Below are 19,149 nucleotides of genomic sequence, written 5' to 3'. Positions count from 1 at the left end.
CATCAATTATTTTGAGGGGTACCCAGAAGGCAAAAAGCAATGACCTAAATATGAGCTATTGCTGTTAACTGGCATCAGATATGGGCTCCGGCTCATGTCACCTTCTGTCTTAACAGAACAGAAACATCGCCTGAGCCTGCGCCACATGCGTGGTGATTGTTGGTATACTTGAGTCCATTGGCAATTGTGTTCATCTCTCTTCTTGAGGGTTTCCTACCTTGTGGTTGGCTCCTCTCCGCTACCAAGCATGATGTCATTTTCTAACGATTGGTCTGGAGCCCAAAGGCAGTGAATCGGAGTCTCAACATACATGCTTTCAATGAGTAGTCTTATAAGACTCTTGTAATTCCCTTAGAGGTGCATAAGATCTGATTCTCTGTGCCTTCTCCTTTGATGTTTGCCTGACTGACTCACCTGGATGGTTCACCTGTACAGTGCATCTGGATGTTTCACTGTGCACCGTAACTTTGGTTTTCCATATCCACTTGACACAGCAGAAGATAAAAGGCTGGTAAATAGGTGGACAGAAAATATCTAAGGGGCAGGCACACACACAATGCTATCTGCTGTCTAAATGGATACATTGGGTCCCTCTTGCCTCGTGGACCAGGGAAAACAAGAGTCATGATGCATATATGCATCTTGTAATAGCTTTCCCTAAGCAAAAGAAAAAGCCTTGAAAAGATCAGAATATCCACGCAACCTGACTGCATCCTAGTCTTTGGATGGTTGTTGCTTTTAGTTGTTGTGACGTCATCTCTGACTCACCGCAACCCCGTGTGCATAGAACAGGAGGCCGCCTGATCCTAAGCCATCATCACAGTCATGGGTGTGCTCAAGCCACTGTGGCGACCACTGTGCATTTGGTGAGCCTTCAACATAGGGAGCTCATCTGCCCACACCTTACTGAATGTTATTCTGCTGGGATCCATAAGGTTCCCATTAACTAATTCTGGAAGAAGAGAGCCAGGCCTTTCTTCCTAGTAGTTGTTTAGGCCGGTGATGTGCGTTTGGAGGTATTGCTGCTGTTATGATCTGCAAGACACCATCCAAGAAAGGGGCAAAAGAAGCATTTTTGTGTTTGGGTTACGGGGGAAGAGCCTGCTGTGAATTTCCTTCTCACCAGGGAGGCCAGCATTCAGAGAACTCAGCTTTCCATTTCTGTTTCTTCTGATAAAATTGAGAAACTCTCACCGGGGCTTGAGCTACATTAACATCAAAGCCACAGCCCCAGGGTAACTGAATTTGGAAAATGGAAAAAGCAAACACTTTACTGTTCCCCGAGACTCTGCTTCCCTCCTTAGCACAGGCCCAATTTTCTGTTACAAGATTTCCCACATGAATACCTCTATTAGGGAGGTCTCAAGGAGAATTTTCTCTCTTAGGATCAGTGATTTCAAAGGGGCGGAATGGTGATCTTTTCCCAGTGTTTTAGGTAAACGGAACACTTTTCTACCCACATTAAACATCAAAGGACAGAAGCGTGACACTTGCGTGACATATCTTTTGTCATTCTTGGGTGCCATAGGAGAGGCTGCTTGTGCAAGATAGCACAGGCTTGGGCATTAAGATGCAGTGTTCTCTGAAGTAGTCTGCCAGGCAGAGTGGCCAAGGTTTGATAAGAGGTGATTTCTTTTCATTTAAGGAGCCCAAGGGAGAGATGACCAGGCTGCCAGCACTGGAGTGGGTATTTCTACTATGGCTGGGCTGGATGAAAAATGCTACAGGAACTAGCATCCAAGATTGATTTTGCCTGGGCGACGGAGAGGGCAATCTCAGAAAGTGATGGTTAGTTAAGAAAGGCTTTGTTGTTGCTGTTGTTTTCATTTTAGGATGGAGAAAGCACTTTTCCTTTCTACTCATGGCACTTGATGCATCACAGGGGAGGACTGGGCTCCGGAGGACTTTCTCAATGGTGGTGGAGCCCGTCAACCAAAGTCCACACGGATTTCTTTAAGCACACATCAGCAGAAGTTAGTCTGAGAACCAAGTGGGTCCGAGAACAACTTGGGGGTGGTTTGGGGGTGGGGCAGATGTTCTGAGGAGGAGGGTGATGCTATGGAGAAGTGTGTCCATGCTTGTAGGGGCTGTAACTATAGCACATGCCTCTGCAAGTTAAATCCCACCCCACCCCCTTTTACAATAGGACTGTCATTATACTTCTATTGATGGTCATTGACTGTTTTCAATGCGACCTGCGGTATAGCTGCTTAGCTTGTCGTGTTGACAAGGAAACTCAGCTGCCCTCAAGCAGCTTTTGCACCTAAAGGCAATGAGATCAACATTCAGATGATCAGAAATCACACCTGGACTCTTCAGAAATCTTCCTCTTTGAAGTAAAAAAATACCAGGGGCTTACAGAATTCAGGAAGCATTTCTTTAACATTCTCTAAAAAGAAATTTGAAGCACTAGCAGAAACAGTAAGAATATTATATTGATTTATCTATTTGTGTGTGTGTCTATATTGACATTTAGCAAATAAGATCCTCATATGAAACATAGGAAATTGTACTTTGTGCTATAGATATAGAATGGACTAGAATTAGAAAGGTGACGAGACAGATTTTTCTTTTCATTGTGCTATAATTTGGGGGACTAAAGCCACCGATAAATAGGTTCATTATGAAAAGTTTTAGGCCTCTGTCTTTAAAAAAAAATCATTTTATTGGGGGCTCATACAACTCTTATCACAATCCATATGTACATCAATTGCATAAAGCACATTTGTACATTCGTTACCCTCATCATTGTCAAAATATTTGCTCTCCACGTAAGCCCTTGGCATCAGCTCCTCATTTTTCGCCCCCCGCCCCACTTACCCCTCCCTCATGAACCATTGATAATTTATAAATTATTATTTTGTCATATTGTACACTGTCTGACGTCTCCCTTTTCCCACTTTTCTGTTGTCCAACCCCAGTGAGGAGGTTATATGTAGATCCATGTAATCAGTTCCCCCTTTCAATCCCCTCCCCCCCATTCACCCTCCCAGTATCACCACTCTCACCACTGGCCCTTTAAAAAAAACACATTGATTTGATCATAATTTTATCATTTAAGTGTATTGTTCAGCAAATTAGTTTTTATATGCTACTCCACTGTCACCTGAAAGTAATTAAGATCTGGTTGTTTATAGATCTGGAGGAAGCTCTGGGTGACTCTGAGAAGGAAGGTCATGGTAGATGAGTAGTGCAAGCTACACATATATCAGTTCTAAAAATAGTTTGCTAATGAGGTCCTCAAAGATTTGTAGTAAACAGAGCTTCTCCTAAGCATTAGCTTTCGGGAGATGACAAATTTGCATTCTCAACTTGGAAGCAGTACATTTTGGATGATAGCACCAAGCAGGAAAACTTCATTTTAGCTTATGAACCATGAGGCAGATGGCTATATAGAGAACAAAAGAAAAACAAAACAGTAAAACTAAACCCATTGCCATCAAGTCTGGACCAACTCATAATGATCCCATGTGTTACAGAGTAGAACGGCTCCACCGGGCTTCCTTGGCTGTACCCTATGCAGAAGTCGCTTGCCGACTTATGTCATGGTCTCACTAGGTGGCTTTGAACCGACAACTTTTAAGTTAGCAGACAGTCCAATCTATTGTGGGTTCCACCCAGGGACCTGCTGATAGAGAATTCACTTCACAACCACTGAGATCCAGTTGGTTCATTTTCTTCCTTCACCTTTCTTTCACGTATTCAACAATCACTTTTTAAAGTAAGTCGGGTCCCACATGCTTGCTAAATGTAGTGGGTAAAAGCCTGTATACATTAAGAATGCCGTGGCTTCAAATCCACACATTCCCAGCCTTGAGAAAGATCCCCCTCCACATTACTTTCGTATCCCCCAAACAAAGACCCCAATACTCCCTTGCTTCACAGAAATGGAACAGCAGTCGCATGTCATGCTCCACTGTGAGGCATCTTCTGCCTGTTCTCGTTCCCTCGGATGACTGGTCCTTGCAGACATCAGCAAGCGGGCGGTTAGCTAGATCAATACAATGTAATTTGTGCCCTGTGTATTCTCTCATGAACTGTTTACCGATGAGCTTTCCTTTCTGGGATGTTGAAGGGAAAAATATGATCATTTACAAAATAATATTAGGCAGCGATAATAATGATATTCTAAATGTTATCATTTTCAGCAGGCTAAAATTTGATTTGTGGAATCATAATTTGCTTAGGCAACAATGTCCTATAGTGGAAAAACATCAAGCATTCAAGACATCAATCATTTTGAAATATTTTTATTAATTTTAGGGGAAAGTTTACACAGTCAATCAGGTTTCCCAGTGAATAATTTTTATGCACATCATTTTGTGACTTTAGTGACAATTTTCACAATGTCTGGGTGTTTTCACTACTTCCACTTGGTTGGTTGTGTCTCCATGGTTCTAACTTCCCTTGCTGTCTCCTATTTGCTTTGGGGTTTTAATGTTGACTGTTTACTCCCATATAGTTAATTGTTTAAGGGCCACCTTCTTTAAAGGTGATATTGTTTATTTTATAATCCAATCTATTATTTGGCTGAAGGGTGACCTCTGAGAATAGTTTCAGTTTTAGGTTAAAACAGTATTTTAAGGGGACAATCCCAGAGTTGCCTTGTTCTGGGGATGAGCTTGAAATACAGGTGGGATATAGTTAAGGTCGTACTTTGGCTCCTGTGGGCTTGTTTTGATTATTTTTCGGCTTCAAGCTAAACTTCCCTATGAGCAGCCAAGGACTACTGCTCTGTCAGACCCTGTCCCCGTGATAGTGATAGTCGGATTCTGCACTGGCTCTTTCCCCAGGTGGATGCACGTGGCTTCTAGTAGTCCCTTTTAGGTTGAAAAGGTATTTGTGATGAAGAAGTCCTTGTGTTTTGCAAAATTCCATCATGAAATCTCTAGCTCATTTCTATCACCAAGGCCATGCTTTCCAACTACTCTTTCTTCCTCTTCGTTTCCCACTTTCATTTTCCAATTGTCAATAATTATCCGTGCATCTTGATCACATGTTTGAGCAATTCCTTTTCTAACCTTTCACCCTGATTCTGGAATGGTGCTCCTGTCTTGTCACATCATCTGTGAACAGTTACCGACCAAGCTAGTAGAAACCTTCCCTTCTTCCTCCCCAGCATGAGACTCACACAGGAAGTTGGAAAAAACAAATAGAATTTAGAATGCAGAGGTCCCTGAGAGGAAGCTGCATCACCCTTCAGCACAGGGCCCCCCAGTGCGTTGCACCTGGGGACCCGCTGGAATTGTAGCAGGGAACTTTCGTGTTTCAAGCAGGCAGGGTCTCTTCAGCTCAGTGTGTGCTGACGTCTTACTGGTCTGTTGGAAACGTTCTAGTTCATTAATATGAGAAAGGGAGACTCTCGTATGGCACAGAGAGTAAGGTAAAAATGGTCACATGATAGGGATGGGTTCTTATCATGGGAAAATATGGGGTTGATGACACCCGTAACTGTTCACAGATGATATGACAAGACAGGAGCACCATTCCAGACATGGGGTGAAAGGTTAGAAAAGGAATTAATTGAAGCCGAGGCAGCAGCTAATGTAGGGCCAGTGTTGGCGTTATGCTACCCAACACTTTGGGATACTGGCTCCCAAGGTGGTAGAATTGCAGCATGAGAAGAGTTGTCTAGAGGCCTGGATAGGCCATATGGCAGGCAGTAGAGAGAGCCTCGAGCCGTTGTAGCTGCATCAGTCTCCAGAGGAGGATGGGCATGTTGCCTAGAGCATTCTGTCATCCTTATCACAGAATCAGATTTCTTTTTAGGAACATATTGTATCCTTTTGCCAATGAAGGAAGCATCTGGAGGGTTCTTTGGCTTTGGGGCACTTGGATGGCAGCATGAGAACTCTAGCTTGAACCTTGGCATTGTTGTATTGACTGGGATTGGAATTTTTTTTTAATGTAAAATTAGAAACAGGCACTATGCGGAAGATGTGAGTTTTAAAAACTGCCGTCTTTAAATTTAATGACCTATTTAAAAGGACACAGGTGGAATATTAACATACTAGGTATAATTTGTATTTAAAATCAATAGGCTTATGGCCCTAAAGCAACCACAAAGGCTAATGCGGGGCTAGTTTCAAGATTTATTTAAAGGCTGTTCATTGAAAACTGCACTCCCAAGCTAATTGTTTTGAAATTGACAGCTTATATTTCTAAGTTTTATTTCAATAGCAAGTATTTTAAATGCAATGTAATGTCATGGGGGATATCATGGGTGGGGAGAGTGGTTTCTCGGGGGGAGGGACAGTAAACATACATTCATAGAAGTATTTTTAGATCAATATTCTCATATTTGGGGGATAAAAGAATCAAATATATGGTAACCGATGCCGTGGAATAGTGGCTGCCCCCCTAAAACAGAGAAAGCATTGAACTTGCTTGAATTACACGTCTTTTTTGTTAAACCTTCCTACCAATCCGCTCTCTTCCTAAGCCCCATCCTCATTTCCCTTTATTGATGTCAACTGCAGGTGCTTCTACCCCCCACCCTTAGGGACCCTCCCCACCCCACAGTGTTACGCATTGCTGCCCACTCCTGCACCATCCTCATGATGTGTCATCGATCGCATCATTGTGATCCATAGACTTTACATTGACTGCTGTTTGAAAGTAGATCCCTAGGCTTTTCTTACTGGTCCATTTTAGTCTGAAGCTCTACTACTGCAATGAGCAACATCCTGGTCACACACAACCCTCCAATGACAGAGGGGTGGTGCTTATTCAGGACATGCATTAGCCAGGAATTAAACCTAGGTCTCTTGTATGGAAGGCTAGAATTCTACCACTGAACCACCATTGCCCCCATCTTCCCAGATGAACTAAAGTATTTATACCAGGCTGCATGCCTAGTATAAATGTTGAATAGTGTCGTTTTTACTAAACTATATTTCATATTGCAATCTTCAACCTTATTCTTGGTGGGTTTTTTTTTGGGGGGGTGTCTCTTGTTTGTCTTTGTTTCTAATACCTTTAAAAAAGGAAATCCACATGTGTTTGGTCTTTATGTATCTGCTGCTTTGTCCCAGTGTCTTTTACCACAATTGTTCTTGTACCAGGAAAAGTCAGGGATTTTTATAGAAAGCCAGCATCAAGTCATTTTCCAACTACAGATGATATTAGCAAAGAAAGGCCATACTGGATATTTTTTTGCACCCCACCCCCTAATTAGATGGTGAAATTTTTAGTTCTTTGTATTGCTATCTATTTGAATTGAAACCCTATCATTGAAAAAACAAATGAATTTGAAATTGAGGAAGACCATTTCCCCAAAGGGAACACAGCCAGGCTTGCGCCCTCGGCGGAGAGCCAGGATAGGCACTCTCTGGGTACATGTGACATGTTACTGCAGCTTTCGATTTCCAATTCAGTACTTTGTTCTTTACAACATTATTCTAGGATTCAGGGTTGGGAGGTGGGGCGGAGATTATATTACCAGATGTCTCCTTTAGACAGTAAAGCATTAATGAAAATTGTAGATCCTCCTTGTAGATAGTTTCAAAGGACCTGTAGAGATGTGATTGGTGGCTTATTTTCTACATCATTCTGTGCCCCACTCTGTGTCCCAATCATTCCTTTTTCTACTGAATTCCACTCTATTACCTGCCCTGAAGTGGCATCTGCTGCTAGTGATGCCTTTAGTGATTGTCCATAAATGGTTTCCAGGACAACCATGAGGTTGGTGGTAGGCTGATGACCTCTGGTTCCTTCCAGACCTGTCTGATGAGAGAGGCTGACTGTACAGCTTGTGTGGTTTATTTATACTCCTGGGCAGGCAGCCTCTTATCTTTTTACCTGCCTCTCTTACTCTTTTATTAGCATTTTTTAGCATAAAATATCTATATGTTTCTCAAAACTTCCATGATATGCATGATAAAAGTCTTCAATTTTATATTAAGACTTAATAAAAAGGAAGACTTTACAGATGGTGAGGGCATACTTAATTATTATCATTTAAGGAAAATGGTGAAATTGGAAAATTAATTACTTCGCTCTAAAAATATACATTTAATGCAGATTTCCTCTTAAGTTTGACACCTTTTTTTTTTTTTTTGCTCTAGGTGGATAAAGCAGATCAATAGTTGCATATCCAGAGTTACTTGCACTTTAAATGCAAAATCAAAGGTTAAGCTCTTTTATCTATCAGTGGCTATTGATTGTTACTGTTTTTCTGTATGTGGGTGAAATGGTTATTCAGAAGTAGAATAGGAATGAAGAGAGAGGCACGTGATTCAAAGTGTTGCTGTTTTGGGGGCTGGGCTACTTTTAGACGGCAGCAAAGGGTCCAACATTTTAAGGTCCACGTGTGACAGCAGGGTGGGACAGTGAAAAGAATCTGGGAGCCAGACCCAATGAGATTCATTTTTGTGTATAAGTGGTCTCGTACTGCTGACTTTGTGGTTACCTGCCCAACACAGAACCCACTACAGCACCAGGTTAGCTACTATATGTGATGGAAATTAAAAAAAAAAACTAGGGGAAACACTCATCTCAATTTAGAATTCATGGTTTTCCCTTGATTTGAATTTGACTTGTTTATCTTCAGCCTTAATCTTTTTAAAAAGAAGACTTAGGTGGGAGAGAAACGGAATGGGTAACAGTTATTTGTACTCTTTTGCAGACATGACATTTTTGCCAAAGGAATCCTACATGATAGAATCCATATCACGGGGGAGGAAAGAATAATTAGAAGAAAGGAATGAAGCAGATAGCTACATGGATACATTTCATTTGTACACCCATGAATCTCTCTGGCAGCTGCATGATTAATTCAAAGATTTATTGATTCCCCCCTTCCCACACCCCCACACATGCACACACGTCTTGTCTGCTCCAGCCTGCTGACCTGCTTTTGTTGACGGGTTTTTGTGGATCAAACGGTTTTGACAGTCGTAAGTGTGCTGCTGTATTAGGCCCTAGGATCTGGAACAAAGATATTATACTGAGCTCTTATCACCAGCCCCTGAGCACATGAGAGAGATGCATTAGCGCACCTTCGAGTGGCTTGCCAGGAAATGAATTAAGAGATGCCAGCCTTAGATCACAGGCAGCTGGAGTAATTTGTTTTCATAAACATGCAGTTTGTGTGCATGTGTTTAAGTGTGTGTAGTTGGTGCTATCTCTGTTTCCTAGGGAGACTCACAATAGAATCACACCAAATAGGTGGCTTTAAAGAACATAATTTATTTTCTCCCAGTTCTGAAGGCTGTAAGTAGGAAGGTGGGCCATCTGTAGGGCTGTACTCCCTCCGAATGTTCTGGAGGAGCCCCTTTCTCGGTCTTTCAGGTTCTGGAATGTCCAGGGGCCCTTTGGCTTGTGCACAGGATCTTTACGTGGCCATGTGTCCCGTCTCCCTGTTGTGTGTTTTTCTCTCCATGTACGCCCTCCCCTTTCAGAAGATGCAGTCGTATAGGATTACAGCCCATCTTAATCTGGCATGGCCTTCCTAACACAACTGGTCAGAGTTTTAAAGAAAGCCCTATTTCCTCATAGAAGGTCACACTCACAGGTACGTGGAGGGTTCAGGACGTCAACATCTGGGAGATACAGTTCGCTCTGTAGGTGGAGTGGATGATGCTGGCTCTTTGGCTTCTTTTAACTAATATGAACCAGCATTTACTTTATCCAAGGTCCATACTCATATGCAACTTCTGGGGTTAGCTTCAAAATGGTATGTTCGGGATGGTGTAGGTACAGCAGGGGGTGAGAGTTGTTGGAACTGAATTTTTGGGTCCATAGAGGTTCATCTTTTTATGTATGCTTCAAATATTTATTAAAGGAAGATGAGGACCACCTGTATACCAAAGTGTAACTTTTTTTGAGCTTCTGAGTACATGGTTAAACATGAGTGATAGACATGTTCTTTTAAAAAAATATTTTTATTGGGGGCTCTTACAGGTCTTATCACAATACATACCTACATCCATTTTGTCAAACACGTTTTTACATTTGATGCCTTCCTTATTTTCATAACATTTTCTTTCTACTTGAGCCCTTGGTATTAGCTCATTTTTCCATCCCTCCCTCCCTCCTTTCCTCCCTCCTCCATAAACCCTTGATAATTTATAAATTATTATTTTTTCATGTCTTACACTGACCTATGTCTCCTGGCCTTCACCCACTTTTCTGTTGTCCATCCCCCAGGGAGGCGGTTATATGTCGATCATTGTGATCTGTTCCCCCTTTGTCTCCACCTCCCCACCCCCACGTTTCCCTTCCTCTCCTGGTATTGCTACTCCTCATAGTCCTGAGGAGTCTGTCTCTCCTGGAGTCCTTCTGTTTCCAGCTCTTATCTGTATTCATGTATGTGGCCTGGTCTAGCTGGATTTGTAAGGTAGAATTAGGATCATGATAGTGGGGGATGGATGAAGCATTAAAAAACTAGAGGAAAGTTGTATGTTTCATTGTTGCTACACTGCACCCTGACTGGCTCATCTCTTCCTTGTGGATAAACACATCCTTAAGCCAAAAATAGACATATTATAAATGTTGTGTTAAAAAAATTAACGCAACATTAAGTGAGGTGGTGTTTTCCTGATGGCTGTGGTTCTGAAATTCTGGGAGAAGTCTAGAACCAGAGAGAAATTTGTCCTTCATATTTAGCGATGCTTCCCCAAGTTGGGAGAGTGTTCCCTCTCAGTTAAGATGCTCAGATGGCTTTGTTGTCTGATAAGATCTTTGAAGAAAGATTCTGATTTTTTTAAACTAGGCAAGGTAGCAATCATAAGTACAAGGGTCAGGACTTCAACATTTGGTGGAAACCATTCAATCTATAGCAGGTGGGGTGGGGGATAATTTCTGTCTTTTTAGTTTTTATTAACAAATCTAAGCCAACATTTAGTCCTTTAAAAATACACATATGGTTTAAATAGTTTTATTAAAAAATTTGCTAAGTTTTACCCAAAGGAAAGGTTAAGAAGATGAGGAGAGAGTCATATGGTATTCTGGATATGGAAAATTGAATAATCATATGTCATGCAAAAGCAAGATATTTCTTTAGGATCATGCACCATGGCATCTTTAGTTAAATGTTTTGATCATACCAAATCATTCACGTGGTTCATGGAAACATGGATTTAGAATTTAAGGCCACAGAAACTGGTTCAAGGAGCCCTTCTGGCACACTGCGTTCACCGTTGGGCTAATAAAGACTAGGGAGACTGTTCAAACCCACCAGCTGTTCACGGGACGAAGATGAGGCTGTGTATACCCATAAAGATTTATGGCTCAGATTACCCTTTGGAGCAATTCTGCTCTGCTCTATGGGGTCACTATTCAGAATGGACTCAATGGTAGTGGGTTTGTAAAAGCTCATTTAAGGTCCTGGGTGATGCAAATGGTTAATGTGCTCAGCGGCTAACTGAAAGGTTGTGAGTTCAAGTGCCCCCAGAGGTATTTTGGAAGAAAGGCTTGGTGACCTGCTTTAAAAATCAGCTAGTTTTAGTCTGATATACGTACGGACACCATGAATTCTAGCAGACTCCACAGGAATACTTTATTTTTTAAGACTCGTTTATATTAACAACTTTTTTTAGAATCTTGGATTGAATGACTGAGGGTTAATTATAGTGTACCTCAAATGCGCAGGTAGACTGAATCTGAAAATCCTGTTTTTATAGAATTTAGTGTGTACAGATATTAATATTTATTGGGCTCTAGCCTTACATTGTAAAGGAGCCTTGATAGTGGATCAGTTACTCATTCAGGTTAGCAACTGAAAACCACCGCCTTCTCAGAGGGAGAAATCCTGGGGCTTTCTCCTTCTGTCAAGAGTCACAGCTGCCGAAATTCACAGGAAGCAGTCCTGCCCTGTCTTAATGGGTTGACTCCATGGCAGTGAATGGGAGTCCCTTTGAAGTTTCTTGGGGTCAATTGGGGTCACTTTTGTCTGTAGGATCCTAAGTCATGAGGCTATCATGGGCAACTCCAGAATGGGGTGCTGTGGAGTGGTGAGATAAGCCCTCAGAGGGTGGGATTTACACTAATAACAAGAGAGTGTCAGCCATGTGTGGACAGTTAGCTGTGGTTGGTCCAGAGACCCCTGACCTTAGAGATGGAAGTGAGAATGGTAGGCAGAGCCAGGTTATAATGGGTCTTCTAGCCCACAAGAAATTTGCATTTTAGTGCAGGGATAATGGAAAACTTTTGAATTCGGGGCAATAACGTTAACGCAGTTGCTAAATGGAGAGTAATGTGCACTGTAGGAAGTGTGTACATACCGGAAATAATTGGTACCATGACATCTACCAGTTGGGTTATCTAGAGATGCAAAACTAGTGCCTCTTATATGTGTATGTATGTAGAAAGAGGTTTTTACCAAGTAATGGTTTATGCAGGTGTAGATGCTGTTAAGTCCAGGTGTGTTCAAGTCCATGGGTCAGATGGTACATGGAGGCCTCTCCAGACTCATATAATAGTGGGGCTTATGAACCAGGAAGCAGGAAGACCAAGCTGAATCAGTCCCAGGTTGGCAGAATGCTCATGGCTCTTCTGATCTGCAGGCAGTATGACAGGAGGTTGATGAATCAGATGCAGGGTCCAGATCCAGCAGAGCTGAAACGGTTCACACAGTTTCTGCTTCCAGAAGGAGCAGACCACAGCCCTGAGGCGTCTTTCTTCCAATTGACCAAGGGAGTGCCCTGATCAAGGCCCGCCGCAACTATGGCAGAGTTGAATACATTGCGTTAGATCTAATCATCATGTAGTTGATTACATTGTATTAGATCACATCATGGGGGATTACTGCCAAATTCCTGAGAACGCTGGCCTAGCTGAGTTGACATAAAGCTTCACTGACACACGCAGAGAATAGTGTGTACCCTGCGAATAGTATGTACCATAGGTATAGTGTGCACCTTGAGAGTAATGGGTTCCCAGAGAACACCCTAAATATGCCCTGAAAATAGTATATAGCTAGGTAATAATTTATCCATGGGAATAATGTGTACCCTATAAATAGTGTGTTTTATAGGAATAACATGTACCTTGAGCTTAGTGTGTACTCTGACAACAGTATTAACATAGGAATAGTGTATACCATGGTAGTCGTGTGTACCCTAAGAAGGTTTGCTGGGATGATGCACAGTAGTTCAGTAAACATGGCAGAGACTTGGTCAATGTCATAGGTTTATTGTGCCAACCTGGCCAATAGGAACATATGGGATTGATCAGGTCACGGTTTGATTGGAGGGCAAAGAGGTTAAATGGCTCTTCAAGGGTCCCCTCACCCCCTTGTTCTCAGGTGATCTGACCATGCTGGAGTGTTCTGCTGCTTTAGCTAGTTCTCTGCCTCAACTTATGAGCTACACGACCTGTGGGCCACGCCAGCCTGTGGATTGTGTCACTAGAGCTTGAGGCTCCTTGGAGACCTGCTTTGCCACACTGCTGATGCATACATCACTTGAACTTGAGGCTGGTGGATATTGTCACCTTGCGTTGCTCGCGTCTGATATCCCATCTGGGCCTGCTTCGCTAAGCACCCGAGCTACTGACTGCTGGTGACCCCCTTTGCTGCTTGCTGTCTATGGGCAGACTGCTTGCCTTGCCCAAGGGAGGACTATGCTGTCTGCTTCCATGACCTTGGACCCAGCAGCCCACATCAGTTGAAGGACTTCCAGTATATTAGGTGTTCCATGGAAGTGAGTTGAACTGAACTCTCTGTACTGCTGTATGGACTAATTAGCGGTTATATTCCTTCTCACTGTGTAAATCATAAGTGCCCTGGTTTGGTTTCTGTAGAGAACCCTGCCTGACACTGTTAGAAAGGTAGACATAGGGAAATAAAACAGAGGACAGATCTGGGATATGTGTGGTAGAGCCTTGATAGTGTTGACTAATAGATTGGACGTGAAGCAGGAGAATCAGAAAGTATTTGGAATCTTCCAGTTTGGGGCTTGAAGAATCTAGTGGCGAAGGGTGCCATTGATAGGTGGATAAATCTGACAAAATAAATTTGATAATAAGTAAAACCAGTTAAGAATGTGCCAATTGGTGGTGGTGGTGGTAGTGTTAAGCATATGAGATAAAAAGGAAATGACAGGCTTAATTTCTCAGTTGTGACAATCCGAAACTTTCTGTAAAATGGTTGCCATCTCTTAATTGTAATTAGTTAATAGTTAAATTGTGCTAATGTTAAAACAAAAACATCAAGAAGATGCTTCTACTTTTTTTTTGTCAGGATGTAATTTTATGGAGAATGTTTTTCACGTTTTGTTACTCTCGGATGTCCAAATTCCATAGATCTTTCCAGTAATCCAACTATATAAGTTTGAACGATTTTTTTCTCTTTTGCTCATCGTCACCCCATTCTTTACTTGTGCTGGTGGGTAGAGACGCTCCCCCTAACTTCTTCTTCTTCCAGAAATTCTCTAACCTGTCCTCATTTAATTGCAAACATTGGGGTCATTTGCTCTCCTCTCTTTGATCCTTCTCCAAATAGTCCTCCGTTAAGAACTGTGCGTGCCTTTCCCTCTCACTCCGTGAGGTGAAGGGACTGAATGTTACGATCTCATGAGCAATCAGGTCTCTTTGGAGGGATTGCATGTGGACAGGTTTCTGATTAGAAATGGATGAAATTGGAGCCTTTCCTCCTCGCTCCTTTCACACGTTCACATGACAGAATAATGCCCTTCAGTTCTTCTCAGCTTGCATTTTTTAGTGCAGAGGCAACAGCACTGTTACTGGGTAAACACGGAGTGCTCTCTCCTCCAGCTTTGACAAAGGGATGCTTGTCCTGTCTTTTCTGTTGGCGTTGATTATTTAGTAGATGGAGGATTCGGAGTCCCTATGAGAAAGCAAGGAGGAACTCATTTTTATAAATGACGAGGTTGAGAGACGGACGCGGTAGATGAATAAGCGGAGCTCCCGACGTGCTTAGGGCAGTGAAACATTTCTGCAGGATACTGTAATGGTAGACATGTGGCATTATACATTTGTCAAAACCAACAGAACTAAGGAGATCCTTAATATAAATGATGGAGTTCAGTTATTAAAAATGTATCATTATAGTCAATAATAAAACTGTGTGCAGAGAGTAGGGGTATATGGGTGCTCCCTATAATTTCTGGGAAATTTTCTGGAAACCTAAAACTGCTCTGAAAAACACAGTCAATTCATTTCAAAAATAAATTAAACATGCTATCTTTTCCCTCTAAATAACTACATAGGAAAATCGGTCACGTTCATAGGTAAAATCACAGCTGAATTCACGTATGTGACATTTTATCATGTGTGTAGTGCTGTACTTCCCAGGGACTGTTCCATCCTTCTCACAAGCAGATCACTCCTTACAGAAGCTTGACCAGCCTGGCCATGGGCAGAAGGTGCCAGGGTACCTCTGGTGAGAAGAGTAGGTTGTGAATAAACGGAGGAGAGCCCAGGACATCAGTGAGAGGACTTAGTCCAGCACTGAGGACACCCGTGTTCTGTAGTTTGGCCTCCTGGGATCTAATTTAGGATATGTCATTTCGCTGTGTGATTGGGCAAGTTACGAAGCTCCTTGATACTTCAGTTCCTCTCTGGAACATGATGGTGGTACCAGTTCCCTCCTTGTGGGGATTGTGATCTTAGTAGGCCAATGAGATATTGCATCCAAAGTTCTATCTATGAGTGGCAAGGCACAGTAAATAAATGTGTCATCGTCATCGTCGTCATCATCATCATCATCATCTATTACCGTGACCATCTGTCTTCTGGTATGTGGGTGTCTTGAATCAGCCAAAGCAACAGGGAGGGCACAAAAACATCTTGCTTGCTTACCTGGCATTTTTGAAGTTAATTTGTTTGCCTAAGCGCTCTCGTAGTAGAGTGTAGGTGCCCACCAGCAAGGGGCAGATGACTACACCTGAACGTAGGGTGCAGATTGACAGATTGAAGCTGGGCATGGCTGTGAATGACTCTATATTCGATGCTACCTTTCATTTACAGGCATGGAGAACATACGAAATTTAGGGAAGTGTCCAGCAAAGTGTCTGATTACCACGCTGAAATATTCATATTCAACATCATGTTGGCCTAGTTTTTTTTTAGTTTTAGATGAGATTGGTCAGCATTTTTCATCAGTTTATTCAGCACCTATTTATTGGACATGCCATTCACGACTGGGCATTGCACAGGGTGCTGGGGTAGAGCAGTGAGCCTTGGCGCCAGAGTTGCTGTACTCATCATTCTTGGGGTCTTAGGGTAGACCTCAGTCAAACCATCTTGTAAATGCCATCAATTCTTTTTGACATTGAACACGGCAGCAGTGATTTGCAGAGATGAAACCAGCCTTGTGGATCAGATGACTCACAATTGTCACCACTCTACGCTTGTGCTGCTTTATAGGTGTGTCAATGACTGGGAACATGCTGTGAGCATTGGTTTGGGGGCTTTGGCATGGTTTGTCCGTGGAAGAAGTTTTAGAGACCCTTACTCTGGCACTCATTGTAATAAGTCACATGCACTAGCACCTCTAAACATGCACGCGTGCACACACACAGATGCACACACCAGTGATAAACAGAAAATCCTGGTGGCATATTTTTATGTTATCTGTAAAGTTATCAAGAGTCAGAGCCAACTTGATGGCAACCTAGATAGGTGTAACAACTACCCAACACGGATACAAATCTGTAAAATGTATGGAACTGATCACTGAGCTATTTTATATTGTTTATACATGATATCAAGGCTGATATTTCTGAGAAATCATTTCTGCAAACCTGCCCTACTTATATCGGAAACTATACGCTAACATGTTCTACATTCTGAAGCCTCAAGGTCAACCCTGGAAGCTCAAGTGTAATCAGAGTACAAAGTGGGCCTCCCTTAGGTTAAGCTCAAACTGGGTTATACAATTATTCCAGAGGGAACGTGAAGCGTGGCAGATCCTAACGTGATAACATTACTGAATTCTTCTTGCAATAGAGCCGGCTCCTTTTCTTTCATCAGTCATTGAGATTTATGTTTCTTTCTCTGTTGAGTTTCTCTGTTTCTAGTTCACTGTCAAGGACAGCAGCACCTGCCAGGCAGACAGGTTCCTAGCTCCTCCAGGCCTTACCCACGTCCTGCCTCCAGAGCAGATTCAGAGTCTCTCAGACTTTCAATAAGCAATGTGAGCACCCCATAGAGCATGGGACTGTCCTGCAGCAGAACTTGAAGATTTTTCATGCAGAGTGTGGTGAAGAAGGATCACACTGACTCATTGAGTTCAGGCCAGTTTTACCAGTGAGCGAATTATTAAAAAATAAATTAAAAAAAGGAATAAATAAATAAATAAAAGTAGTTTTAACTTACAGTGGATTTTTGAATGGCATAGACGTGAATGTGCATGTTTTGTTATTATTAATCATAGATTCTTGTGCATTCTGGACATTTGATGGTATCATTTCTTATTTTTAAGCACTTATCCAGATTGCTTCCTCTTTCTTGCCTTTCCTTCCCCCTTCTTTTCTTTTTTGCCTCTCCTTTCCTTTGTCCCCCTTTTTTCCACCTCTCCCTCCCCCGCTTCTCTCTCCCTCTCTCTGTTCATTTCAGTGGTATTTGAAGAGAAACAGCAGTATATGGTCTTTAAGACTAGTTTCCAGTGAAACCACTCTGGGCCCCCTTCTCTGTGTGCCAGTCACTGATAGTGTGACCATAGTTCCGTGTATATTCTGCAGCTTTGGTTCACAGAGACAGTCCTACCAAATGGACAGTGAATAAGAAAGACCAATGGAGAATCGGTGCATTTGGATTATGGCACTGGGTCAGATCCCGAAAGTACCATGGACTTCCTGAAGAACCAAGAAATCTGTCCTGGAGGAAACACAACCAGAATGCTGGTTAGAAGCAGGGGTGGTGAGGAGTCGTCTCCTGTACTTTGGACCTAGTATCCGGAGGGACTCTGGAGGAGGACATCATGCTTGGTAAAGTAGAGGGTCGGCAAAACCAAGAAGACCTTCACCAAGATGGACTGGCACAGTGGCTGCGACAGTGGGCTCCAACTTGGCAACCATGTGAGCGTGGTGCAGGGTTGGGCTGGGTTTTGTTTTATTGTCCATAGAGTCCCTCTGACGTAGAGCCCACCTGATGGCACCTCCCAGGAAGAGGTGCACCACTGGGGTATGGTGCAGACGTAATAGAGGGTGGAGGGTAACACACGGAGAGTAGTTCCTAGTTCACAACAAGTGCGGAGTGCATTACCACTGCTCTTTTGATGCTGTGTGTGGATAGCATGCTGCACATACTAGTTTTTCTTAAGCAACCGATTCATTCTATTTTTTTTCCATTTGAAGAGCGTTTATTGGATTACGTTTGCAGGACACTTTCTGCATCGTCCCTCTGTGCTGGAGACAAGAAGTCCCAACCCAGCTTTAGCCGTGTTGATTCCTTCTGGCGGCTCTGTGGTAGACTCTGTCCCAGGCCTCGCTCTTAGCTCCTGCTCACAGCCCGGAGTCTTCGGTGTTCCTTGATGCATGCCTGCAATTTCGTCCTCTAGCTTCACATGGCCATCCTTCTTCCATGTGTGTGTCTGTGACTCTTTGACTCTTTTAATAAGGACAACACTCATGTTGGATTAGGACTCAGTCCTACTCTAGTATCACTTCGTGTTAACACAACTGGTAACATCATCAAAACCGCTGCTTCAAACACCAGGACCGGCACCGGGAGTCAGGACTTTTGCGGGACACAGTTCAATCGATAATAGGTTGCATTCACATTATGTGCCATACCTGTCTAAAGTGGGTCTCATTCATCATAGCTGTCTCCATCAGCCTTGGCAGTAAATGGGGCTTGAGGGCTAATTATTGACTCATTATTCAGAAGGCATGTGTTTGTACACAAAGAACCAGATGTCACCCCAGTGAGTTAAAATATAAAAATGTTAAATGGAAAAACGGGGGTGGGGTGGGCATATAATTATCCATCGGAGCACCAAGTAACTGTAATCAGGAAGTATCATGGAATTCCTTTTGGTTTGTGGACAGAACATACAAGAACAAATGTTTAGAAAAGTAGGTGGTAAGCATTCATTCTGGTGGGTTATTGCTTTGCTAGGAAATCATAGCCCTGTGGTTATTTTTATTTATTTATTTTTATTTATTTATTTTTTTTCCCCTTGTTCCATGTCCTCTTCTTTTTTTTTTTTTAAACATTTTATTAGGGGCTCATACAACTGTTATC

The 19,149-nt window shown here is 42.5% G+C and overlaps 1 protein-coding gene across 1 annotated transcript in view; it reads left to right on the top strand.

Annotated features, from left to right (window-relative positions):
- Window positions 1-19,149, top strand: part of DSCAM (DS cell adhesion molecule) — a 617,895-nt gene that overhangs the window by 30,969 nt on the left and 567,777 nt on the right. The gene's annotated exons all lie outside the window — the stretch shown is intronic.

Source organism: Echinops telfairi, unplaced genomic scaffold (genome assembly GCF_000313985.2).
Source record: "Echinops telfairi isolate 266 unplaced genomic scaffold, ASM31398v2 ScPeMD7_7469;HRSCAF=8507_0, whole genome shotgun sequence".
Taxonomy (NCBI): domain Eukaryota; kingdom Metazoa; phylum Chordata; class Mammalia; order Afrosoricida; family Tenrecidae; genus Echinops; species Echinops telfairi.
Note: the sequence above shows the minus strand (reverse complement) of the source record. Positions and strands in the feature narration are given on the sequence as shown.